The sequence below is a fragment of the Syngnathus floridae genome, chromosome 3 (genome assembly GCF_059516105.1).
Source record: "Syngnathus floridae isolate MCC-2025c chromosome 3, RoL_Sflo_1.0, whole genome shotgun sequence".
NCBI lineage: Eukaryota > Metazoa > Chordata > Actinopteri > Syngnathiformes > Syngnathidae > Syngnathus > Syngnathus floridae.
Window position 1 is genome coordinate 20191621 of NC_142415.1, and position 27664 is coordinate 20219284.

The 27664-nt window shown below is 44.8% G+C and overlaps 1 protein-coding gene and 1 long non-coding RNA gene across 5 annotated transcripts in view; one reads left to right on the plus strand and one right to left on the minus strand.

The window, feature by feature from the left end:
- The window catches only part of cbfa2t3 (CBFA2/RUNX1 partner transcriptional co-repressor 3), a 156586-nt gene that overhangs the window by 98458 nt on the left and 30464 nt on the right, over positions 1-27664 (plus strand). For all 4 annotated transcript variants that reach the window (XM_088370118.1, XM_088370120.1, XM_088370119.1 and 1 more), the window contains exon 4: positions 25655-25818. The gene's annotated coding sequence lies outside the window, so the exon portion shown is untranslated. The remainder of the gene's footprint in view (positions 1-25654; positions 25819-27664) is intronic.
- LOC148401020 (uncharacterized) lies at positions 25356-27291 on the minus strand. Its single transcript, XR_015857356.1, has 2 exons — positions 27199-27291; positions 25356-25796 (listed from the first exon to the last, which is right to left on the minus strand). It is a non-coding gene; the product is annotated as an uncharacterized LOC148401020 (long non-coding RNA).

The following is a 27664-nucleotide window of genomic DNA, read 5'->3' on the forward strand; positions in this document are numbered from 1 at the left end:
GAGGGGAGGGGGGGGGGGCACAACAATACCCGTCCATATGGTCAAAGCATCAGCAGCCAGCTACATCTACTCATCAAGTCCTGTCATTGTCATCAAGCTCGTCCATGTTCATCTGTCACGTGCATACACACACACATGGTTGGGACTGACACAGCAAGAAATAGAGCGATGAAATGATTCACGAGGGAAAGAGGAGCATCCAAATTCTGGATGCAGATCTTTTTATCAATCACCAGTCTTTTTTTTTCTCCTTTGTAATTGTCATTTAAGTTGCTCTTAATTGCTTGCGACGAGTTGTCCGATTGTCATATCTCGTCAGCAATTTTTAGCCGCGCTATTGAAACGTGTTACCTCCTTCACATCAATCTCAATCCGGGATCAGTGATTGATGTTAGAAGCTTGGGGCTTTTTTTTTTTTTTTTTTGACATACCCATCTGTTGTCTCGCACCTCCTAATCTGCGCCACGATGCACACACACTAATATATAACTTATCCCGTCCCACTGTATTTTAGTATTCAATTTGCCGTACAGTATTTATCATCGTTGGAGAATGCTCTTAATGCTCCTTATAATTCATCCAGGTGAGAGCGAGAGTCATGGTTGCGTTTTACTGGCACATTAAGGAGATGCGGCTGGCTATGGGAGAAAAAAAAAAAACCCAACAACTTTAAAGTCTATATATTGCATAGCAAGAAGGTTGGAGAAGGCGCTGGGATATGATCAGATAGCAGGATGAGCATGTTAAATTGAAAGGCGACACGGGGACAAGGAATGTGGTGGAAAACAGATTACTTGTGAGAGATGGAAAATGATAGAAAGGCAGAGATAGAGGGAGCGGAACGAGGGTAAAAGAAGGACAAAGCTGAAAGGCATGTGAAAGCTGAGATAAGCGCTTATCCAGCAACATCTCAGCCCATGTTTATCTCGGGAGCTTCACGTGCTATCTTTCGCCATCTCACAGGCTCGCCGAATAATAGAAACCTTGAAACACGGCTCGGTGTGACTGGGACTTTTAATCGGCCTTAAAAATCCTTAATTAACGTCGAGCGCACATCTTGCCATACTGAATGTTACTTTTGCATCAAAATCAATGGAAAGTGGAAAGATTGATGTAATTTTCTTGTGTTTCAGGAAAAATGCTTAGAATCTCACCCCGATAAAATAATTAACTACATAAGGGAAGTTGGTGACGACCATCTGTCAGAAAATGGCGACATCAGTATTGGTGTACCGATACTATCGTACCGATACCAATATTTGGTATCTTTCTGCCACTGGCTACGCAGAGGTTCGGCACACCGCCACCATCTTCTCCTGTATCTCTCCAACCTGTCCACCTCTCACCACTGTCGTGAGCCTAACTGGCCAGATTTGTTGTGGTTGGACCAATGGGTGATGTTTACCCTCTGGTCACCTGACCCGGCCTCCCTCACACCACAGCGGAGGGGATTTAGGGATGACAGTTGCCCTTGGCGACGCAAAGACGGACCCTAGAATAAAGTGGGTGATGGGATGGGTGGGGGGGTCATGCATGTGTGGAGCGGCCTCGCCCACTTGCAGCCCTGGGAGACAGCTGGACTTCCTCTCACCTCAACGGCTGTCCCGGGTTGTACAACCACAAGGAGCAAATGCTTGGCCTACATGAGCAAATCAGCCTGATTAACATGGATCAGAAAACACCTCTCAGGCTTTTGGGGTGCTCCGAGAAGGATTTGCGTTATCGTCCAGGAGCGAGGTCGGCCAGTTCCGATACCAATCACATGGACGATCGGCACCTTTTTCAATTTTAGAGCTATTAATTAATGATTTTTTCAATAAGCGATTAATCTGTTTTTTTTTAATCAAAATACATTCCATCCAAATTTCCATCTCTTTATTATTTTTTATTTATTATATCCTGGTTTTCTCTGTAACATGCATGAATCGAGAAAATGGAGGACCCAAGTGCAGGGAAGCAAGGAGGCTGTGCCTCAGTCGAGAAATATTTCATTTCAATGGAAAAAAAAAAACAGCAAACAAGGAAAAGCTGAAGAAACAAAAGGCAACGAAGACAGAAAGGAAGAAACTAAATTCAAACAAACTGACCAGACAATGAGGAACTCCTGGACTTGAGTGGCTGAGGAAGCTGATTGAAAGACACAAGGGGCGGGGCTAACAAGCATAGGTGGAAATAATGATCCAACGAGACTTACAAAGAACACCGGGAACACTTAACTGACAAAATAAAAAAACAAAACCAAACAAACAAAAAACATGACATGCAAAGTTAAAGAAAGGGAGCGAGGCCACGACACTAAACATCGGCTGGTCTCTAATTGGCTGACTGATCAATTGTTTTTCATTGTAAACGGCCCCACTATATATGTATTGTATATTCATATTTAGTATCAGATATGTTTAGTTGTAATATTCTAAATTCAGCACATGTACTATCATGGTGGCAACAATTCCCGCCACCTTAAAACTTGAGCTTGTGAACTTTCTTTGAGTGCAACTGTGTTTTGCATCACATTATCTCACACGTTATTTCCTTTTTTTATATCACATTTCCTGAAAGGTATAATTATGTCGACCCCCTTGAAATATCACCGGCGTGTTTGCTCGTGTTCATGCGGTGCTCAGCACATATAATTTAATTTGAATTCATTACTCCCCCTCCTGTCAGTTAATATATTCATGACTTCCAATTCCCTCAGAGCTGTCCCACCACCTGGAGTGTCCTCCCTCATCTGTGTCACTCCTCCCCCCTCCTCCTCCCGAGACGTCCTCCTCCTCACCCGTCCCGGCCCTGCGGGATCCCTGGGGACCCATGAAGGGGTGTTAGGGCCAGGGTCATAGAAGCTGGGGGGCCCGCTGTCATTAGGGTGCACTGGAATGTGTTAGCAGGGACCAGCTGGGACCAGCCCACTCTGTCCTGGCCCTCTTTGGACTGGTGCCGCTGGTGTTCATGCACGTGGCTCTATGTGTGTGTGGCTGTGTCTGCACCAATGTTGTCATAGTCAATAATCACGGAATAAGAACAACTAGAATTTAATCAGGAATGATTCTAATCTTTTTGATGGAAACACGTGATTTTTGTTTTTCAGCAACATAATTCAGCCCCATCAAAACCCGAGTCCCGAATGGAGGAGTACTTTGTTTACAAGGGAAGAGCTCAAGCCTTGGCTTGAAAATGTTCCTCTCCTCCTTTCATTTTGTCTCCAACTTTCATGTAGCACCTTTGTAGCAGCTCTCGACCCACAATGACTGAGCGTGTCCCCTCTGTGTGTTAAATATTTCATGGTGGGGAGCAGCTCAGAGTTTGATCTTTGCAGGGTGCCAGTGTTGGAGTTCAAAGGAGGCACTGGTTCCTCTGACAGCCAGCAAGAAGGAGGAGGAGATGCCGAGGTGGGCGGGGAAGAGGGGAGATGGAGGGGGAACAAACAGAGGGATGAGGCGCCCGCCGCTCGTGTGCTCGCTTTAAATTCAGCACCACCGCTGTCCTGGACAGCTCCTTGGTTTTCAACACAATGGAAAACAAGGAGTTGTCAAGTCGGACGTATTTATCAGCGCATGTAAAAATACTTCTAGGAAGCAAACAGCCGACTTCCTGGTGGAGGCCATTAGCTCTGGGTGTGCGCAACGTGCCCGACTGCTCATCTTTGAGTGTATTTGTTCATGCACGTACTGTATTTGCATATTTCTGTCTGCGTGTCGGAGGAGGAAGAGGGAGGCTTCATTATTAATCAGTGCCCGCGCTTAATGACTGAAAATGAGCCGTAATTATGGGCTGTCAGTCTAGACCCTGGCTCCCCTCTGCTCCTCCATCTCAGGGGTCCTTGTACTCCCTCCCTCCCTTCCTCCACTGTTTCACCACACCCAAGATCTATCTATTCATCTTACCCCATCTATCTATCTATCTATCTATCTATCTATCTATCTATCTATCTATCTATCTATCTATCTATCTATCTATCTATCTATCCATCTGATAATAATAATGGCAATTTGCGAAGCGAAATGTAAAGCAGAAGCGCATCCATCTTCAAAGCTGCGCTTGGCATTGTGTGTCTCTAACTGGATGTTAATGTTGATTTCACCTTTTGTTTTCCTTGTGTCTTTCTTCCCCTCAGCCTCCCCCCCCTCCCCTCCCCTCCCCTCCCTGCCGCGCTGTGCACTTAAGCTCATCGTTATGCGGCGTGCGCTTTGTCAGTGCTGATGATGAATTTGTTTATGAGTGGAGAGAGCTGATTTCCCCTGAGTGGTCTTCCTCCCTCTCTCGCTCACTTCCTTCTCTCCTCTGCTTTTCTTTTCTCTGGATTCTGTGAAAGTATGCTCACCTCCAGTCTGTCTTTAGCAGGTGGGGGTCAATACCCACTGAACTGTATCCACATTTCTTTTTCTGTCATTTTGTCCAATAAATGTATGCGACTTACCTTCTGAATCCGTTTCTTCCTGCCAAGCAGCCTTGTTAATGTCACATGTTGCTGCCCGAGACAAAAGAGCAAAACAGTCCAACTTACAGACGAAGCTCTCGTAAATGAGTCACACGTTTCTTGTCTTCAGCTTTTACGGCTGCAAGTTTAAGAATTTTATTGCGGTGCTGTTTTGACGCCGCAGACAATACAAACCATCATGGCTGACAGGTCCCCCTCCTGGGCCTCCTGGGCAATACAAACATGCTGTTTTGAAGTCTGCCACCACACGTACACACTACGCGAGACGCCGAGGCACGCATGCACACGCACGCTAATATCCCTGTCGGAGGTGCTGGAAGTGGCAGCGATAATCAATTAATCTTTGCAGCGTTTTTTTTCTTTTTCCTTTCGACATATGGTTCTCTGGCAGCCGCTGCTTTTAATTTACTCCTCGCTTCTGCTGTGAAAACACAACAATACACCATCCGAGTTGCTGATTTGATAGCGAGAGGATAAAAGCGGCTACGTTACACGCACGCGGCATACTGAACATCCTCCATGATGTCCATGCATGCACACGTGGGGTAGTTCAACGGGTGCAATTCGCTCACACTTGGCTTTGAATTTTGGAGTTTTGCAAAAGCTGTTGACCACAAATAAAAAGACCCTGTATGACATCATAATTTTTCTGCTCAGAGCAAAACTCGTTCCAGCTGATTCTGACACCTATTTTATTGAATGTTGCTAGCTTGCCGTGCTTCTTCCAGTCCTTCCCCTCGACCTCCGACGACCCGCGGTGAATAGTAATAGAAGCACACGTGTGTGAAGTGTAACATTGAAACGAGAACAAAAAAACAATCATGACTTTCCTGGCGTGTGTTGAATCGGTAAGTTGTTTTTGTCTTAACAGTGTGTAATAATTAGCGTAGCGAGATGTGAATAGCTCAAGGCTACACTCGACATGCTTACGTGCGCCATGTTGCTTTCTAAAGCTGTGGGAGGGAAGGAGGGAGGGGGCCAGCTATTCTCTGCGCTGTGTCAAAAGGAGTAGAGGTGAAGATAGAGGTCGGCGCTCTGGTGGAGGAGAGGTGAAGGGCACGTATGTGTGTGTGATGTGCAGGTCTCAGGTGGAAGAGGAAACGAGTGTGTTGGCGTGATGAAGGTGAAAAGTGTGCGTGCACGAGTGAGGCGTAGCGAGCGTGGCAGTGATGAATGAGGTGTGCTCGTGTGGTCTTTCACCACACATATTATGGTCAAACAGACAATCCATCAGCGGATATTGGACCGGAGGATTCTGCCGTTTGTCGACTCCCCCGCGAACACATGAAAGATCAAAATGGGAATTTTTAAACGCCTCTGTTTGTCAACACACGCCAATCGATTTTATATTTGATTCCTCAACCTGCATACAAAATTACAAGGGAGATTTATCAAAGAAGATTTTTGGATATGCATTTTACTTGATTATTTTTTGAATGATGGAAAAAAACATGAGGCCACTTCCATGAAATAAGCGAGTTCTACCACCAGCAGACACGGCAGTCGAACGCTAATAAATGCTGAGTGCGATGGAGGCAAGCTGAAGCAGCAGCGTCGTGCCGGGTTGTGCTCAGGTGCGCCACGGTGAAGGCCAATCATGGCAGAGTTGCTCGTGTCTAATGAAAGGATCTCCATGATCCAGCATCCAGGACAGGACAAGACACCCTGACCCTCATCCGCCAGCGTGGACAGCATCGGGCTCCAGCTGCCGCAACACACTCCTGATGAGGGCTGATTATATGCACTCAAGCAAAAAACAAAAAATAAAAAAATAAATCCCGTACACCAAATTATGGATGGGACCAACACGCCTCTTGTGACCTCACGGGAGTTCATGTGGAAATCGTACATCGTTTTGCTTTCCCATACATTCTTCTTGGACTTTTGCAACAACAAACAATGATTAACAAAATAATGTTTAGCAGCTTTGACAAAATCTGGAACTGTTTGAATTTTGGAGGTCTTGGTAGTTGAAAAACAAGTTCCAACATTTGCTCCAAAACTAAAGGGAATTCTCGCTTTTAGCGAGATCGAAAGAAAAAATAATAAATGGTGCTGTTAAAAATAAATAAAGTGACTTTTGAATGGAACTGCAGGGAGCATTAGGGAAAGAAGAGGAATTATAAGAATTCAGTTAATTATTGGATTTGATCATTAGTTTCTAATTGTGCAAGAGGTTTACAAACGCGAGAGTAAAAGTAAAAGTCATCATTCGTTTAGTAAGATTAAAAAAAATTCTCATTTAAACTTTTGCCGAGTAAATGTTGTAAATTGTTAAATAGTTGAAATTGAAATAAAGTAAAACAAACAAACAGAATTTACTTCCATGAAAAGTAGTCAGACTAATGAATTAATTTCACCCTGCCATATTTTCTTTTTTCAAGATACATTCAACTCAGAGATGTTTGATACAAGGTTTTTTTATAATAACGAATATGGCAGGGGAGAAAAAAAAAAACATTGGAAAAAGAGCTTGCATTTTTGTTTTGAAATCCAAACAGACTTTCTAAGGCGGCAAACCTTGAGATGTTTCACTCAAGCAAATGTAATTATGCTGCTCAAAAAGCCGTCTGCTGTGACCTCTCCTTTTACTCAGAATGTTTTACATCAAATTGCTATTAATGAGAGAAAGTAACAGTTGGATAACAACTTCTTAATCAAATCAAAATATAAAGTCAATTATTTTCGCATTACAAATCAAATTTTTTTATATATATATATATATTGAATAAGTTGAGGGTCAGGTTTCGGCATTATCTTTTGTACGTTTGACTCCGATAGAAGTCATCGCCACTATTTTCTCGTGAATTGAGACAGTGCTCAAGAACTTGCATTCACGGAATTACCATATGCAAGCTTGTCACTAGGTGAAAGCCAAGCCGCTTCTCATTAGGACCATCTCGTCGACGCTCCCGTGACAAGGCCGTCGTCAATTGTGCACTTACTTTGCATTCAGCCTTTCCGCTTGTGACCCCCGCCCCCCTTTGGTAACCTTGCCTCTTCATCACATCTTCCACTTGGAGTCCCATTGAATAAATCCTCGCAAACCTTGTGGTTTCTACATCAACACGGCTACGTCTTCTCCGTAATGGACTTTGGCAATTTGAATGCAAATGTGTGAGCGTGCAAACAAATGGCATGTTCACGTCCGTTGAATGATGAGCGACGTATGGGATCACATTGAACGCTAACCCTGAAGAATATTTTGCTTTCATTTATTTGGTCTGAATTGTATGAGCGCGGACGACTGGTCTTAAAATCAAATTAGCTAAACAAATCAAGCATATGATGCAGGCTTGCTGATTGCTGGTGCCCCCCCCACCCCCACCTCCACACACACACACATTTTGGCACCCCCCCACCTCTTTTTTCCTTTCTTTCCTCCTGAAGTTGCAGCTTTCTCGCCACGAGGGTCCCTGTGGACCGGACCAGATGTTCCAGGCAGCACACTTCCCCACTCACTGCCTCATGGAATATTCATAGGCAACCAGGCACCACACAGCAACGCAGCACCGCACAGCACACACACTTACACACACACACACACACACACACACCAGAACCTGCTTGCTCGCTTATTATTTATTTATTTATTTATTTATTTATTTATTTATTTATTTATTTATTTATTTATTTATTTATTTATTCATTCATTCATCTATCCATCCATCCATGTATTTATTTGTTTGTTTGTTTGTTTGTTTGTTTGTTTGTTTGTTTGTTTATTTATTCATTCATTCATTCATTCATTCATCTATCCATCCATCCATGTATTTATTTGTTTGTTTGTTTGTTTGTTTGTCATTCATTCATCTATCCATCCATCCATGTATTTATTTGTTTGTTTGTTTGTTTGTTTGTTTGTTTGTTTATTTATTTATTTATTTATTTATTTATTTATTTATTTATTTATTCAGTCATTCATTCATCTATCCATCTATCCATGTATTTATTTGTTTGTTTGTTTGTTTGTTTGTTTGCTCATTTATTTATTTATTTACTCATCCATTCATCCATCCATCCATCCATCCATTCATTCATTCATTCATTCACTCACTCACTCACTCATTCATTCATTCACTCAGTCATTCATTCATTCACTCAGTCATCCAATCATCCATCCATGTATTTATTTGTTTATTTGTCTTTTGCCACATCCTTTGTCACATCCTGTTTTGTTCTCAACGTTGCCATATTCTCCCAAAATTTTATCGGTTGATATTTTATTGGACTTTGATCCTCTTCAGTCGTCTTTATATCTTTTCTGGTTGTTTTGAGTTCTGACTTGCATTCTTTTGTTTTCTCTTTCTCGCGCTCATTTCATTTGGCCGACGTGAGAGGGTTGTCGAATCACCGCTGTTTGTCTGCGCTGCCTAATGGCGGTGCTTAAATACAATCCAGTTATTTACGAGGCCGCCTGATGCGTTGGGACACTTAAATTCTTACTTTGGCTTAATTGCCCTCCAGTAATGCATCTTGATGGCTTGCGAGTGGCATGTTTTTTGTTTTTGTTTTGTTTTACAACCGATGGGCTTTTTAGTGAGCGAGAGACTTCAATTTCATTTCACATCTCCAGACTGCCAAATGGATCAAGTCATGCAAGTCCAGAAAGGTAGCTGGCAAAAGCTGAATTTAGCCCCGCCCCCTGGACCGGATGGGTCAAGAGAGGACGCGAGAGACAGAGGACATTTAGACGGTATTGGAAAAACAAACGAGGTTGTTTCTGGGTACACACGGAGGCACGTTGCCAGGCCCGCGATACCTCTGCGCCACTTGACTGCGGTCCAAAATGACAGCTGACGGCTGGCGCAGACATCATGGACGAGCAGATGTGGAGGCAGCTTTCCAAGTGCAGCAACACTCCATCCCTCCGCTCTCACTCTCCATTCCCTTCTTCTGCTGCTTCTTTTTCTTGCCTCCTTGGAGCAGATGCTCCGGCGGCCCATTTGTCAACTTCTTCTACCTACTGTACGCTTGTCTCATTTACACACATTTTTTTGGAAGGGAAGCTCGTGTTTGTGGTTTCTGACCCATTCAATAACTTGCCTAAACATTCCATCGGGGCCGTCTTTTGTTTTGATGTCTCCAGCGAGTCTATCTGCATCGAGCATCTCGGCCCGGGCACGGATTTTATACCGATCCCTCATTGTTTATGGCCACTGCTGGTCCACGAGATAGTAACCCGAGGGATCCTCAGTGGGCGTAGCTTATCGAGAGTGTAGGTCAAGTGTAGGTTCCAGTTAATAATGCCGTTATCGCGGCGGCAAGAGGCCAGAAGGTAAATAAAGTAGCAAAAGAAGACGGAGCGCTGGAAACCAAGGGAAGGAGGTCCATTAGGAGATACCTGGTGCGACGAAGCGTGCCACGTTATATTCAATATTGCTAAATACTTCTTTGCTTTTTCTCATTGGCAGCATTGCTCAACCTTCAAACAAAATCAGATTTGCTTCTCATCCTCCCGGATTTAGAACATCTGAATAAAACATTTCTTGTTTGTGTGCCAACGCGTTGGTTTTAACGCGGCACAAAATAGATCTCAGCGGTTGGTAAGCGGAGGCAAAACACAATTGTGACCAGATAAAAGAGTGACGCGGCTTGCTATCGTCGGTGTAAAAATAAAACAAATGCGCGAACGTAGTGTAGCTGAATTTTGGGCTTATGGATTAGAAGTGGGGGGGCGTTTTTAAAAAAAAAAAAAAAAATGCTGTGTAAATCTCCTCTCAGTGATCCCTCACATTGAAACAAACCTCATAAGATATGCTTGTAGTGTTGAGAAGAAGGCATGCTCCGCAGAACAAATGGTGTTAATTTGCCGCGCCTCTCTGAAGCTGCACATTAGAGAGAAGCCTTTAGGGAGTGAGGGAGGGAGGGAGTCGGAGATGTGGGGTTGAGGGGATGGGTGGGGGTGTCGGATGGAGGGAAGAGGAGGAGGAGGAGGCAGCAGCTGTGCTGGAATTAATGTCTGCATGCCAAATTAGAAACACCATGCATCTCCGTCAGAAAAAAAAGGGTGGGGATGGAGGTAAAGTGGAAGAAAGGATGCAGAGGTGAGAGAGAGACCCAGAGAGGGAGGGATGGATGGATGGATGGATGTGTGCAGATGTGCAGTGATGAGTCTGACAGAAAATCCTTGCAGCCGGACAGGTAAGGGCCACCAGTCCCGGCGGTGCAGCCGAGAGATGGAGCATCCATAGCATTATCAGGCAGAAGATCAATAATGAGCGTCCAGGCTCGCCCTAATGATGGTTGCAGGCCACAGGGCAGGAGGCCTCAGGGTAGCGAGCAGCCAGGACAACCCTTATGAATACAGGATCAGACCGCAGCTAAGCGCGCGTGTGCGTGTGTGTGCTGAATACAGGTCGAGCGCGTTTGCGAGCATGTGTGAGCGAGCGCCCGTATGGGTGAGAAGTATGTCAGATGAAGGACACGGAGAGCAGATGGCAAGTTGGGAAAGTGTGAACACCTCGCCTCATCCCTCCCTGTACATCATTGTGCACTAGACGTTCCTCTTCACTCAGTTTGGTAACCCGCAACTATTTCAATTTACTCCAAAGTTGGAAATTGACAGCCCTGCTCCAAAAAAGAAAAATTAATTTACTCAAAATTGGATTTTTAGTGAGGGACCATAAGATAAGATTTGGGCTTTACGGCATAGGGCAATATCGGCTGCCATCTAGTGGTTATTAGTGATATCGCAACTTAAAACGTATTTGCAGTTCTGTACACTAAAATCACAGATTTTTCTTCTTTTTTTTAATTCATCAAGGGCCTACACCGAACATGATGATGGGCCCCATGCGACCCGCTTTCCAGTCGTCTATAACAAAAAGACCTGCCACATGAAAGTTGTGGCTGAACTGGAGAAGTTGGAATTTGATTGATGGATGGAGTTGCGGAAAGCAGTGGTGTAGAACGCCGCTGAATTATCTTGAGACTTTCTCCGAATATTTTGTTTACCTCGTTTAGCTACCTGCAAAAGTCAATACATTAGACGCGGACGGCTCTCATGCTGCTGCAGGGCACTTCCAAAGCGCCGTTCAAGAAAAACCTCACCGACAGTGTCAATCAAAACTGAATTTTTTTTTTGGGGGGTGGGGGGACAACTCCCAATCCCATCAGATTGTGCAAGTGGTCACAATGTAGTAGCACAACCACACAAAGGGACGAAAACAACATGCTCATTAGCTCATTTTTTTTCTCCTTCTCCGCTGTGCTAAATTAACCATCCAATTTCTCTCCTTTGTGTGTCCTCTGTTGAAACAAAGCCATATGCCCCCCTCACACACCCCGCCCGCCCCCCCCTCGCCTCCCATCCTGTCATTGCGACGTGTGCATCCCCCGTCTGACCGTCCTCCCCCTTCCTCACCCCTGCTTCACACCTCCCTCCTCGCTCACCCCACCCACACACTCAGTCTCTCTTACTCACTCCCCCCCCCCCGGGAGGTGACATCTGCCAGGATGCGCTCGGCTGGTTCCAGATGCACCGCCGCCTCTTCCACCGCCGCCGCGGCCGCCTCCGCCGCCGCCCGAGCGACACCCCGGCGCTCATTTCAATTCCATCACCCTCTCCCAATCATCTTGCCTCTCCCCAGTGCAACATTAACAAGCCTCTTTCATTTGAATACGTAATTAGCCGCCCGAGCACTCCGCTTCACTAATTTTGAGACAAAGGGATGGAGGAGGCGAGAGGGGGATGGCTGGCGCTTTGGGTGCGAGCGAGGCAAAAAAAAGTGGAGGTAGCGCCCGGTCGGCACAAAGAGGATGAGGCAACTCCTGATAAGTAAAACAACAAAGGAGGAAAGAAAACATTTGCATTTTAATTTCATCAGCCAAAGAAGAGTTGTTGTTCTTTTTCCAGACCATTTCCCCCCTCTGTGATGACTTTTTCTCGTTCCTCGTCTCTCATTATACAGTCTCTGCATTTCCGAATTGTGTTTGGACCCTTTTTCGCCTAACAATCGCCTTGAAGTTGTTCAAATTTTTCGTTGCATGCTAACAATCGCCTTGAACTTCGTGCGTGTGTGTGTTTGCGTGTGTGCGCACGTGCATCCATCATCAGCCCTGGGGGCACGCGGCGCTCCCCAGCCAAAATAAAGCCCACTTACTCCTGCGCCATAAATCACGGTTCTCAATGAGCCCGAGTCAGCTCCTCGGCTCCTCGGAGCATTCCAATATCATCTCCATTCATCGCTCCGATTGCTCTCGCTGTCCGTGCTTTGGCTTTGTTAGTCACTTTGGCCTCGAGGCTTTACAAACGTCGGTGATGATCCATCCGTGATTTGCTTCATGAGATGTTTGACTGTCTTTGCAGTTAATGGAATGACAGTGAAAAGCAGAAAAGCGGCTGGTTTGCCTTCCTTCTTGGTGCTGTGCCAGGCGTGGCCTCCTGTCAGCCATTGAGGGAGCCAAATGACAGCTTTGATCCTATTAGGATGTGCGCCAAATCAACACTTTGCTCATTAAGGGCCCGCACGCGCCAGCTAACGGCGCGCCCTCCTCTCGTTGCGCTCGCTAGCGCCATCGCCTTTGCCAAGCTCACCTGGCGCCGCAGGCCGGGGTGAACGCGGGAGCGCCATGGCCTCGCAGTGCTGACTCAGCTTCAAATTGGACGGTACAACTAGAAGCTTCTGTACAGCTAATCGATTGTAATGGAAAATGCTGAGGCGACGAAAAGCTGCAGGCCATCAACTTTTCAATTGCTTTATTCAGACTAGTAAACGGGTAACTTTGAGTTGAGGATTGAAAAAGTCTACAAATGAAACTCTGCATGCATTCTAATAATCATCAGAATTAAATGAAGACAAAAGATGCAACAAATTACTGCTGAGTTTTCATATCTTGACTGATCTCTACAATTTTTGAGAGATGACCAAAAAAATTACTTCCAGCGTCAAAGACACGATAATTCTAACACACACACACACGAGTGGAAGCCTCTACAAACTTATTGACATGCTATTGGCTATTTGGCAGCTCAGAGCCAGGTCGCAAAGGTCAGCGCAGAGGCTCCGAGTCGGCTTGACACACTCTCGGGAGACAAAAACACACTCCGTTCCATCTTATTTAAAGTTCCAGCTCAATCTGGGTCGGTGACCCCTGATGTGGAGTCCGTAAGAGTAAATTTTCAATTTATTGCCAAGATTGTCACCTGAACTTGAGTGACATTAAAACAATTGTGTTGCTCCATTGCTGCCCACTATTGGTGACTAAAAATGCAATACTTTGCTCGCCGTGGGGAATCCAAACATTGTCCCGAAAGGGTTAAGCCCATTTCCAGCGTGTCGTCCGTACAACTGTCGTCGGCTCTGCATCGATGTACATTATGTACTCCTAATTTGCATACTGCGGTGCGAGCGCAATTAAAATGAACTTTTAATTTCTTACAAGTAAATTAGTTTTGCATGCCATGCGTGCAAATGTGGGAATAATGGCCGCTTTTTAATGAGCTCACAAGCTGAGTGCACCCGATCAGCTCCCGGGGTGGAGAAGAGTGACTGACGCGAGGGGCGACGACGTTCCCGAGCTGGCTTCATACGTCACCGGGACGCTTTCGCCACGTCTATCTCGCTAAACTTTGTCCATCATGCTGCTTTTCATCGCCCCTCTTCTTCACTTTCCCCGAGCCCGAATTGACCCCCCCCCCCCCTGAGGTGCTCTTTGTGATTGCTTCTCGTGTCAGAGCTGCAAACAGGTGCGCAGACAGAAAGAGTCCCGTTGTTCCGGCATGACGTCTGGGTAAACAAAAATGCCAGAGGTCCCGGGCGCCATGCTGCCCACTCCCACACAGACAAAAACAGACTCCACACAAAAGCACCCGACGGCGTGAAGTCACAGGGGGAACCTCCAAACTTCACCCCTTTAGAAAATAATGGACCAGCCTTGTCTATTTTTACTGCTTATAAATACACTGGACACCTTGCGAATTCATTTCACTTTTGGCACGTTTCACTTTTGTTTTCCATTGTATATTTTCTTCTCACTGTTGGCATCTGTTTTCCTCCGATTGTCTCTCTGTCTCATCTGCATCCTGTCTCCAGGCCACTCGCCACCTCACCCCCCCTCCTCCTCCGCTCTCTGTCCTCCCTCCTCATCATTTCTCTCCATCCATCCATCCATCTATCCATCCCTCGCAGGCCTTCCCCGTCGGTTCCTTGGTCGCTTTCTCCACTCCGCCCTCCTCCACCCGCCCGCCCGTCCGCACAGCTGTGCAGAGGCAGATTAGTGCGTTAGTACCTGTGAGGCAGAGGCACGGCAAGCCGCATGCTAAAACCCAATCAGCTAATGTTGATAAAGGAGGCGGGGTACGGACATCTGTTCACACAAAACACCAAACTCATTTGAATCACAAGATGAAATGACTCACATCTGCTGAATTGGAAAATATCTTTCGGCCCTCTTTGTTTTAATTTGGGCGGAGGCAGTTATATACCCCAGATGCCGAGTGACGGGGGGCCTCTCGAGATATGGAAATATGTATGTTTGTGTACATTTTCACGAGGGCTTTGTTTTCATACTCAAACCAAAGCGTTGACATTGCAGCAAGAGAAGGCCGTTCAGACAAACAGTTACCAAAGATACACACACGGGTAAAATAAGGAAAACATGGCTTGGAAAATAAAGTTGTCATCGGCTTTCGAGGGCTGGAACCTAAATCTTACCACAATTATTCAGAAAAAAGACAATCTTTGGGTTGTGAATGAATCCAGTCAAAACATTTTAGATTAAAGTGGAGTTTGCAAGATTTGAAATTAGCCTCACTTCACCAGTGGCCGTATTTTATATTTTATTATATTTTATACAGCATATGCTATACAACAAATTGATAAATGACGTTTTGCAATCAGAGACTAGTAAATACTGTTTAAAAATAGTTAAAAAAGATGAATGGTAATAAAAAAATTGCTCCCAATATCTCTTTTTAAGACAATTTGTAATCGTAGTAATGACATAAGGTTAATGCAAAATGTGTCACATAAAATGATGTGGCGGGCCGTCTCCGGACCCCGGGCCTCGGGTTTGACACCTATGGTCCAAGTGAAGACACCTGTGCTGAGTGAAGACACCTGTCTTAATTAAGTGGGCGGGTTTAGTAAAGGTCACTCTGCACGCTAGCTGCAGTGAGTGTTGTCTACAGAGCTGCTCGTCCTCTTTATTTTATTGTTGGGTGCATTTGTAAGTATGGCTACTCTGCTAACAAGCCGAAAGCCACTGAAAATCTTCCCAAATTTCTACCTGCAACTAAATGTATTGCTTTATTGAACGCGCCTGTGCCTGCACATGAACAAGCCCGAGGCGTGCATATTTTCTTTGTACATGACGATTAGCGCAGCTCTGCCAATAACTATAATTTACATTAGATTTAAAATTAATTTCACACTTTTCCCCCCTCTGTAATTATGTCAACAGCTGCACACATGCATATTAATTTCTTGGAGAACTTTGAAGTGAAAAGCACAACATTAAGACTATATGCCAGAGAGAGAAAATAATGTCAGCTCACAAAGCTTTATATGTGTCCTCATTCATCTGGCTGCGAATAAATTCAAATGTGATTTTCTTTGTGACATAATACATGTTATTGGAAACATCTGCCATAAATAGAGTAGTTGGCATTTGTAATACGTTATGGCTTCAGTTTTGTTTTGGTATTGCTGAACAACATCATCCAGCAGTTAATTTGCTCTTGACAGAAATGACAAATCTCAATATAGCCAACATTGGCATTCTGAAGCATTGGAGCCAAAGCTGAACAATGGGGGCTCTGAGGTTGACCCTTGTGGGACTCCACGTTATGATCAGATTCAGAGCTTTCAATGCAACTCGTTCCTCCAAGAACATTTTAGCACAGTGAAATTGAATGAATCTAATGAAGAAATGATAGCATGACTTTGGTGTGGTAGAACATACTCACCTGAATATTTTCTGAGTATTATTACTGAATATTTTCGTGACTACTCGTGAATATTTAGCGTGAAATCTCATCGTAACCATCACGGACGACTTCACAATGCTCCTCTATTTACGAGTGGAGAAGCTCCTAATGGCCATGTCACTGTTGAGGCTTTAAGATGGACCCTGCTGAGCATCCCCACAGAGCAGCATCGACAAAGCCCCCCCCGCCTCCGTGTGTGTCCATCGTCGCCATTTGGTTATCTCCCTCCAAGTGAAACTGCTCTTGGTGTTTGTTTGGTAGCGTTGTGTGAGTGACAGAGTGGAGTTAAGAGGTGACAGGGAGCAGAAGAAAGACAGAAAGTTCATGAGAAAGGATACAATGAGAGGCAGGATGAAGGGGTCACCACTGAGCCAGTCAAGCTTTCATCTCCACACAGCAGGGGGGGGTGTCGCAAGCGGCAGCCCTGCAATTACATCTCGCCATTTAGGACAGACGGCAAGGAAGGCCCCAAGGTCTCTTTAGCCGTGCAGCCGGCGGCAGCTTCAAGCCAGACTACAAGTTGGATGGAGATGACTTTGATCTCATTGCAAATGGCTAAAGCTGCTAAATGTAAAAACTCTTGTTTTGTTTTGACCCCTGATGCTAAATTAAACATTTCCCACGCAACGTGAGGTCGAGCTCACATTCTGTTGAGGAAATCAACTTGGAAATGATACTTCCACTTGTGATTAGAATACAAAAGAAGTTTAGTAGCAGGCTCCTCAGGGCACAGATTGGAACTAAGTTGAGCTCTCGGGAATTTTCATTGACATTACATTCGATTACATATATGACAAATAACTCAAATTAGAGTGTGTTTTTCTTGTTACACACACACAGACGCACAAGTTCTCATAATGACGGTGTGATATCGACGTGAGGCGGCTTGACGAGACAAGCGTGTTTCCACGCTCCTCTCAATTGTGACCAATCACGGTAAAGATCTATTGAGCGACGGCCGGCGGTAAGGGAATGAGTCTCCACCGGCGAGTGGTGTGCACAGGAGCGAAGCTCAGGTGATAAGGACTGTGGCCTCCTTGTCTCACTCCATCAACATCACTTTGGAGTTGGACATCATTTTGGAGGGCCTGCTGCCGCGACACGCGGACTCATGTTTATATATTTTGTAATTGTGCAAAACTATTAGATTAGCTGTGAATCTATTCTAGCTGCTGTATTTCTGCATGTCAGAATATAATGTATTTTTTTAGCGCTATTATGTTCTAAGTAGGGTTATAATAGTTTCTTTTACGGTTTGTTTTGATTTTTATATTTGGGTATTTTCAGTAACTGTTTTAGCTGTTTTTTTTTTAAAATTAGTTCTAGTTTCCAAAAATGATTATTTACAATTCCATGTCTGGTATTTATCGACAAAGACAAAATGGAGGACATTTTTGCAATAGTTGGTTACAAACATAAGATGTTGACTATTTTCAGGTAGTTATAGTTTTTTTTATTTTTTCACTTTTAGTTTTAGTAGCAACAGTGCGACGGATGGATGGTTGCGTCACGATTTGAAGCACTTTCTCAGTTGTGGGTTTTTCAAGAATACACACACACACACACACACACACACACACACAGGAATGAGAATGGGCTCTCCGATCGTCTCAGCACGCCAGCGAGGTTGAAATAGCATTCAACCTCACTGGGGAAGCTGGTGACCTTTAGCAGAGCAACAGAACCTGTCCCTCTCCTCCCGTCACTCTGCGGCTCTTTCTCTCTCCTCCTTTTTTTTTCCACCCTCCATCACTCCTCTCACACACCAACACTTGATCAGACTCACTTATCCTTATCGCTCCCCGGAGAGCTGCGGTCCTCCCCCCTGTAACAGCCAAGCCGCCCTCCTTCCCCTTCACATCTCTTTTGTTACCTTGAACCCATCTGACAGCGAGGGCAGCTTTTCATCTCGCCACCCATCATATACGTGACGGGCTACACTCGGAAAAGCGATCAGACCGCTTAATTGGACCCAAACCGAGCCTGTCGAAGGTGTGCGTCGGGTCCGACGAGGAGGAAGCTCGCGTTCCCTCGTCAAGTATTCTCCTGGGACCGTCACCTTTCTGATGGCTGTCCTCCAACTTCCAGTTGGGTCGTTTCATCGCACAGGTGGATAGAAAAGACGAGTCGGTGGGAAGTTCTGAGGAGATGGCAATGACTCAGTCAGACAGGGTGCGACAAGGAAATGGGATGGAGGTAGGAGGATGGCTTGATGCTCGGGGAGGAGGGGCAGAGTACCACCTGGTATTCCTTTACAAGCAGGGAAAATGCCTGGAGAAATGATAATAAAATAGAGAGAAGTCGCTGAGCCTTCTGTTGCTGACAGGAGCTGTGTGTGTGTGCGTGCGCGTGCGATGAATAATTCATGGCCCTTCATTAAGGAGCAAAAGCACGAGCGGGTGATTGTGTGCGGGCGTGTGTGTGCGCACTTCATTTCTCGGTGCCACGCCGCCTGCCTTGTGGCTGCCATCTGGCTTCACGCCATCAGTGCCACCCTCCACAGCTCTCGCTCCTGCAAACATGACAGGAGAGGAGGGACAAGGGGGGAGGAGATGGAGGGGGGGGGGGCGTACCCGGTTGAAGGGAGAGGAGGAGGGATATGGAGCCTTAAGTTACCTTCTCAGCTTTACTGATATCATGTGACGTCCACAGTCTGCTATGAAGAGATGAGAAGCGTAATGACAGTCCATCAAATGTGATGCAAAGTGAAGCGTGTCATGTCACTTTAGCCCTTCCTCTTCCTCTTCACTTCATTGGCGATTGGGGGTGATGTGATTCATTAGAATAGTTTTCTGCTCCTGGCTCACCTCATAAAAGCAGAGGAATTAAATAATGGCTTGAAGTAACAGAAACAACGATTCCCTCAAGGGTCACTACACCTGCTCAGGCTAATCAGATTAAATAAAAGAGATGGACTCATGAGAAAACGTGTTTTATATATTTTTTTTTATTTATTTATGTATTATATTATTTTTAATATTTAATTATTATTTCATATCTATATACATGTATTTTTTATATATGTAATTTTAAAAGGCAAATCGTAAAGCAGTTTGATAGTCCGAAAATATCAAACTTAAGGTAAACTGAGTTTTGTACGGCGCAATGTTTGCATGCATGAGGCGGTGTCGCTGACTCCACATCTTCTATCTGCTGGACATTTCTTTATCTCATCAATTCATTTTATCTTCCCAGGGCTGCAATTTCGATTCCAGAACTGTCCCTGTTTTATCAGATCTGCTGTGGTTTGTTTTCAGCAGCTGCAGAGAAGTCATTTTCTAATTTATTTTTTTTCTGCATCATATGGCTTATTTTGAACGTGTGAAGCGATTTTATCGTTTGCTTGTAAATGGCACTTCAATTAGTTGTTGCAGGTGCCTTTTCTATTTATAATTCTATATTCTTACAATGATGCACTTACCCTTCATACAATTGGCTGCATCTGTTATTCATCCAAGCTCCATCTAAAGAACACGAAGATTTTTTTTCCTTTTTGATTAAAATTTTCATAAAAGCATTATGTACACCCATCCATCTATCCATCCAGCCAGCCATTTACTACCATGCATGTGTGTGTTTGCGTGTGTGTGTCCATCTGGAGGGGGTCCGTGGGGTCACAGTAATCTAGCACAGCAATCTGAGTGTGCAATCACGGCAGTGCCCAGCTGGTGGGCCAGCAGCAGCAACAGCAGCAGCAGGCTGGGGAGCAAAGTTTCCGCACATCAACTTTAAGCTACCGAAAAGCGTTCTGTCACGCTTTAAACAGGCCACGCAGTCATACATAAAGATGGCCGACACATTTTCATATCGCGCCTTTGTCCTCATCACTCAACGGCGTTTGTCGCTTCAAGATGTATTACATCGCGGTGAAAATGTCCTGGAATGCAAGGTGACAGATAAAAAAAAAAAAAAGAAATGATCAAGAATACACCACCAATGTTATCGAGCTGTAGAAGGTCACCAGTTTCCTGTTGATGAAATCCAAAACACTGACGGTTGGGTTGACTGAGTCACAATCATGTGAAAATGGGAGGCGTCTTTTTTTAATTCCTCTCGGTGGACTACCCGTGACTTCCATGACAAAGTAACCGTTAATGAATTCCTCAAATTGAGTTGACTTTTGTACCTCCCAAGATCACCCAGAACTTTTTAATTTATCTTTTTTTACAATTTTTTAAAATAATTTTTAAAATAATCACTTTTTAATAATTTATAGAAAAAATAATCTCGACTTTTTATTTTATTTATTTATTTATTTATTTATTTATTTATTTATTAATAATCATTATTTAATCCAGTTGGTCATCCTCATATTTTTACCAACACACTAAATAATTGTGCGAGAGAATCAACATCATGTGGCCAACATTCTGTTTGAATGGCAATACCAACAATACATTGGGACTTTTCTTTCTTCAGTTAAAATATCACGTTGAGAGAAAATTAGCCAAACGGAAAGAGTGTGAAGCAGAATGTTGGAGAAAGAGTGTGAATGGGCAGAGCAGAGAGCAGAGAGCCAGAGAGCCAGAGCCAGAGACGGTTGGCCACTTTCCAGCGAGGATAGTGGGTGCCCCCCGTGCCAGCTGGCAGCTTGTCCCTCCCATCTGTGGATCCTCGCCGAGTGCGCAGTAATCTCACCGAGACGGCGCGGGGCCAGATTTAAAGGGATATGACCACTTGGTCATTCGTGGTGGGCAGGGGAGGAAAGGGAAGGAAGGGATGGACCGTTGCGGTGAAGCTGCTGAGTGACCTGAGGAATGGAGGTCATCAGTGAGGACCAGCGCCACTGAGAAGAATGACAGTCCACGTGCCAAGTCATAGAAATAGATTCTTCTTGAGAAAAATACAAGTTGCGGTGACGTAAGCAACGTGTCATTTGGCCTCCGGCGCGGTGCAAAACTCCTCAAAGTAATTTCGGCAGCCTCTCCGAGCGTGCCCCAGCTAAAGAAATAAAACAAGTTCTCCAGCTGTGCTTGGATCTTGATTTATTTCTCTTTGGGAATGTCGCAGATGGTGATCAAAGCGCAGCCCGCCTGGCGTATGCAGCTTAAGGCCTGCAATACAAGATAGGAAGTTGTTCAATCCGGAATGTAATCTTATTTTAGACGCAAACTTTTTTGCAGGATAAGATTAATTTCCTTTTTCTCCTCCCTTCAACTTTTTAAAAATAAATTTGAAGCTTAACAGCAAGTGGAGCCAGTTTTTTCACATGAAGCTTCTGGGACACTCTTTCTTCTACAGCTTTAAAAATGAGTGCCTGTCTGTTGCCAGGTACATTAAGCATTGGATCATGACATCATCAATTAGTTAATTAATATATACTCTTTCAATGCATCCATGTCCTGAGCACATTGCTGCATAAACTCGCCTTAGCAGAGCTCAGTGTGTGTGTATTATTATCATTATTATAATAATAATATATTTAAACTGCTCCAGCTCGACACCATGTGTTGCAGCAAAGGTGTCACTGGACAAAAACGAGTCGGCAAATCAATATGGACGATATCCAACCTCCTATCTGAACTCGCAACTCACGTGGCCTGGTGAGGAGCCACCGTAAAGACACCCAGGCCTGCAGCAGTCAAGAAAGACTAAAACAAAGCCACGCAAATCCCCAGATGTGCAGGAAAGATGAGGATGAGAGGATTGGGAGGAGGAGGAGGAGGGAAAGAAGGGGCGGGGGTGCTTGCGGGCCGTGCGTTTGCTACTGTTTAAAAGGCAGCGGGCGCTGGCTGTGTGCAGATTTATAAACAGGAGGTAATAGCAGAAGGACTCTATATTTATTTTTTATCTTAAATGGTGCTTGTTTGTCGAGCTGGATGAATATTGACTGTGAAATTGGGATCAGGGGCGACACATGCCAGTGCTCTGCCTTATCTCTGGGATGCAGGCAGGCCCGGGGCTATTATCATTGTGCCACAGCGGCGTGCCGGCACTCCAGCGCTCTCAAAGCCGGCGCATTCCCTTTGTATCTGCCTGGAGAAGCCTGTTTACCTTTCACTGCCTTGATATTCCTATTAGAGCCGCTGACTATTTACTCACTGCCTCCTCCTCTTTCTCTGCCACCGCCGGGCACGGCGCTGTCTCTCATCGCTCCCTCTTTCCGTCTCTCTCTCTTCTTTTCTCCTCACAAGCGCTATCTCCGTCTTTCTCGCCATTTGTCACTTTGAATTGTATCTTTTGTCCTGCATCTGTCTCTGACCTTCACCGTTCTGGACACTGCTTTTGCTGCTCAAAAGTGCGGAACTAAATGACTTCTTTTTCCGCCGGTGGAGCGCTTGACACGGTGAACGGCATCAAAGCGTCCTTGGCGGTTAGTTTGACCTCAAAGGTTTCGGCGACAGAAATGGCCAACGAGTGCGTTGGGTGCACTATTTCCAAAAGGTGGGAAAGCTAACTGGGGTTGGCAGTTTGGTTTGAAATTCAAACCTCCCGTCCCGCAAAAGCATCAGATGACAGATTTGGGTTCCTGTTGTCATCTTGCCACCACCCCGCCTCCCGGACTCGGGAGAGAAAACATAAAGCACCTCCTCTCAGAAGCTTCAAAAAGTCTTTGTGAAGCGTAAAGACAAGCGTGAGCTAATTATGACAATCATCAAAACTTGGCTATACATTTTTTTCCAAAAAGCCCGACCGGTGTTTTGTCTTTAATAATCCAAACATCGTGCTAACGCAACTTGTTGCTGTCCAAAATGTAACTGAACGTTTTGTTGACCAAAATCGTATCTCGAGTCTTAGCATTTACGATCCCAACAAACTCCTGATCGTCTCTTTGAAAAGAAACGATTAAATCACGTGAGCAAAACGTGTAATTGTCTGCCAGAAGGCGGCAGATGAAACCCAAAAGAGTTTCTCCGAGTAGCTTAGCGGGCAGCTGTTTCCATCAGACTTTGACTGCGGCCGAGCCCGAGGAAATCAGAACGGCTTCAAGACAATCAACTCAGTCACTCCCCAAACTTTGCAGTACTCCTCTCCTCTCCTGAGGCAAGGGCACGCAGATTCCTCGGGTGATGTCTCCGTCCTCTCTGATGGCTGAACTTTAGTGCCCCCTTCCCTCCCTCCCCAGTTTGTTTTATCTCTGTGGTCCACGCGGGGTATGCTAAGGGGCTTGAGGCGCCGCGTGCCGCATGGCACGCTACGAGGTGGGATAAGAAGCAAACAAACATACAGGCAGCGCTCGCTAACCCCGATCACAGTGTCTGCCAGGGTCCCGATAAGCTGACAGGCAGGAGAGGATGCGAAGAGGTGGAGGGGGACCGGCAGCAGCAAAGGCAACGGCGGCCATCTTGACATTGGACCATGCTTCCCTTTGCGCCACTATCACGAATTTATCGTGAGCAATTAAAATACAAATTGGCACAGTCTAATGTCCATTAAAAGGCGCCAGACAAATTTGTTGTAAGCCATTTGGATCCATTGTGGTTTTCTCACGTGATGATTGTCCAATGAGGGGGTCAGGTGGGCCAACTTTTTCTCTGCCCAGTCGCAGATCTTCCCAGGGCCAAGCAGAAGACACGGTGAGTCCTTCTCTCTGCCTCCCTCCGACTTGAACATCACTAGATGTGTCTATAAAATTAGCCAGAGTGCCTTTTCAAAGCCTCGTCTAACTATGTGATCATCTGCCTACCTTTTGATGGTCGGTCAGTCCATCTGTCTGCTGATTAGTGCGCATCTGTCAGCGTTTGGTTCAACCCAGATAGCAGAAGATGAACGCAGAACAGAGTGTGCAGAAAACATGGCGACACACTGACGACTTATTGCTTGGAAATTAGTTTGTGCTTCCAAAGGTGGAAAATCTAACATACATTAAATAAATAAATAAATAAATAAATAAATAAATAAATAAATAAATACATTTTCATTTGAAGTTTTTATATCAATTATTTTATTTTGATATAAATTATATTAATATATCTAACATACATTAAATAAATAAATAAATAAATTTTCATTAGAAGTTTTTATATAAATTATTTTATTTTGATATAAATTATATTAATATATCTAACATACATTAAATAAATAAATAAATAAATTTTCATTTGAAGTTTTTATATAAACTATTTTATTTTGATATAAATTACATTAATATATATTGTATGTCATTTATTGAAATAATTATTATAATACATAAAATGATAATTATGATGATCCATCATACATATAGTATATATATATTTTTTTTTTTTCACCACACCCAGCATCAATGTGGTTGACTTGGCTGTACGCCCCAAAGGAATTTGGAATCATTAGAGGTTAAAAACATTGCTGCGCCCGCTCAACTGTAGCTTCATCCATCTTTTCATTTAGAATAAGAAGCTGCTTCTTCTTCTTCATGTTTGTTGCCATCACTAAACGCTTTTTTGATTGCAGTGTAGTCACCAGACTTCATAATGAAAATACAATAAGTAGCCTCCAGACTTAATGTGTTTTTGCGCCTCTCCAGTAATTGCGTCTTGATGAAGCCCCCTCGCACGAGTTATGCCGTGGACCGGGACGAGCTCCTACCTACCAAAGAATAAACAAAGCAGCTCGGAATATAGATCAGTGAACCTTGATTGGAGCTGTCAGCCGACGCTCCCGCTCAGCCTCTCATCCATTTCAACGCGGAGACAATAACAACAGCATGTAGCTCAATAGCTCATATTCCTACGTGGCAATAATATCTGCGAGCCGCCTCAAATCGATGGCGCGAGGTGGCCTTTGGCTTCATTTTTCATCTTGAATATTGACTTCTGTTCTACTCGGAGTGCGCTGTCAGTCCAATTACGGGGAATTTAATTGATTTTTCCTGGCGAGCGGGGTTAGATTGGATCGGTTTATGCAAAGCAGATCAAACACAAGTAATCCCTGGACTCCTCGCTCGCTATGTGTAAAATACGGCTCTAATGAGCAGAGGCATCCTGACACTTTTTGCTTTCTCCGCATCTGCTGAGATTCCTTCTTACAAAATTACACATAGAAAAAAAAACATGTACATGTAAGTTAAGCAGAAAATCAAATGTCTCCTTCTTAACACTGGATCTTGACCCGATTTTCAGAAATGGAAAAATGCATTTCTAGTTGTTTTTTTGTACACAAAAGAAGCTTGTTGGGTCAACCTTGGAACAGCACAATGGTGCCAAACTTGCCAGATGAGGAGCGAGCCGATCTGAGTTTGCTTCATTGTCATGTGATTGAATGTTAAGTGTTACAACAATCCACCCACACTTGTCTCTCCACTTTTGCATTCCTGGAAGCAGATTGGCGCAGCTCACACGTCGTCTTTTTGCACCTTTGTGCAGAGCAAAGATGGAAACGCCGCCGCCGCCGCCGTCGGTGTCCCCTCACGATGCTGTCATCGCTCCCTGGCACCGAACGCAGCTGCAAGGGAACCTCGCTGCGGGGAACCTTCCTTTCCATCTGTCTCCAATTCACAGCGGCAACCTATTTAGAGGGTGAGAGAGAGGTGAGAAGATGGGTCAAAAGAGGACGTGTTTGCTTTGAGGGCCGTTGACAAGAGTTTTTTGAAACAGTTCCCCCAAGCCCTGCCTTTGCTACCACGTTTAAGTCTCCTTGAGCAAAATACTGAACCTCCAGTTGCAGGAAGAGGTGAATTCAGTGTGAGGCGCTTTGAGGAAAAGTCTACAGAGTGCTGAGCGTATCATTATTTTTATTATTATTTATCCATCCATTTTCTATACCGCTTGTCTGTGTTATTATTATTATTATTATTATTATTATTATTAGTAGTAGTAGTAGTAGTAGTAGTAGTAGTAGTAGTAGTAGTATTATTAAACACTTGTTTGTTTACTGCTGTACATGCATTTCAGACAACTTGTATTCCCGCCTCTTTTTATATATGAATATGCAAATAATGACAAGATGACTGGACTTGAGATTTAGCACCATTTGCTCGACTGGAATCAACTTTATGTATTGCGCTTGATTTTGTCCACAGAAACTTGAAGCTAAAGCCTCGAGACTTTGATCATGTGACTTAGTCCCACCACTATTTTTCGCTGCCAAATTCCAATTCGAACCCTCACTGGGAATAAAGAATAGCAGTCAAGCATATAGTGTACACAGCATTGTGTTGATGTGTGAGTGAGCGTGTGTGTAAACACAGCCTCTTCCTGCTGAACGGGCCGGCCTCGGTGTCTGCATGTGTTCAAGTCTGAGAACGAGCTTCATTTAGCAGGTGCGCTGCTGACAGCTCTTGAACGAGCGCCAAGTCGGCTGCGAGGAGGGATAAGAACGACGAGGCGCTCAATGTGCATCTGCCACAGATGGGGACGGTTTAACTTTTAGAGTTCTGTTAGGATCTGGAGGTTTTCGAACGCAGGCTGTGCCAAACAGGTGCGGCGGATTCCAAAAACACCGCAGAGAGAGCGAGCGAGCGAACGAGAGGTGAACAAGTCCTCTCTGACTTGTTTGCCTCGTTTCCACTACAAAGACACTAATATGCAGTTTATTAGTTTGGTACCATTTTACAGCTCGGCATCCTCGACCACCACCCACGTCGTATTTTGTTTCTTTCATAGGGGAAATGGATTTCTGCCGCATTTGGAAAGTTGCGCAAACAAATCTGTTGAACATTTGAAAAATGTGCTCCACAATGGAGTCAACTTTAGCCTCGAGCTAAGAAACTCGAGTTGAAAAGTCATTCAGTGGGCGGCGGCGAATATCTCAAGACGCTTCAGCTTCACCCAACCAAGCACCTTCCAGCCGTTCAGGGCTCTTTTTTCTCTCACGCTTTACGCAGTCAGGTGACCAAAACCGTCTGGCTACAAACAGCGACAACAAGCACGTGGGCGCGCCAAAACAAAAGTGACCGATAATTTGGCACCTCCTCAGCAATGGAGTCGTAAGAGAGTCAATGGCGCGTGGTCCTGCCGGGCTCTGTGTTTGGCAGCGGGCGTCTGCTCGCCGCTGATAGTGGGATGGCTGTGACCCCGCTGCTTGGGCGCGTGGCATCTGGAAGCCCCCAGCGGCGGCCGCTGGGGCGAGATAAGGCGAAGCGAGACGCTCATCTGTAATGCACGCTTTGCCCCTCTGTGCCCCCCCCTGACCTTATCTAAGGGGAGAAGGCACCACTGGGTCGCTACTCTGATAGCACCTGCCAGAGTCAGAGCTGTCTGCCCATGATTATGGTACAATTATTATCTCTCACCCCTCCACCCAAACCTCATTTTAAACCTGCCAACATCTGGGGAAGGGAGTAAAAAAAATAAAAAATGGTTGTGTGCTGATATCAGGTGGTGCATAAAAGGCAAAATTATAAAGTTGATCTTAGCATGCTGAACAGAAGTCAC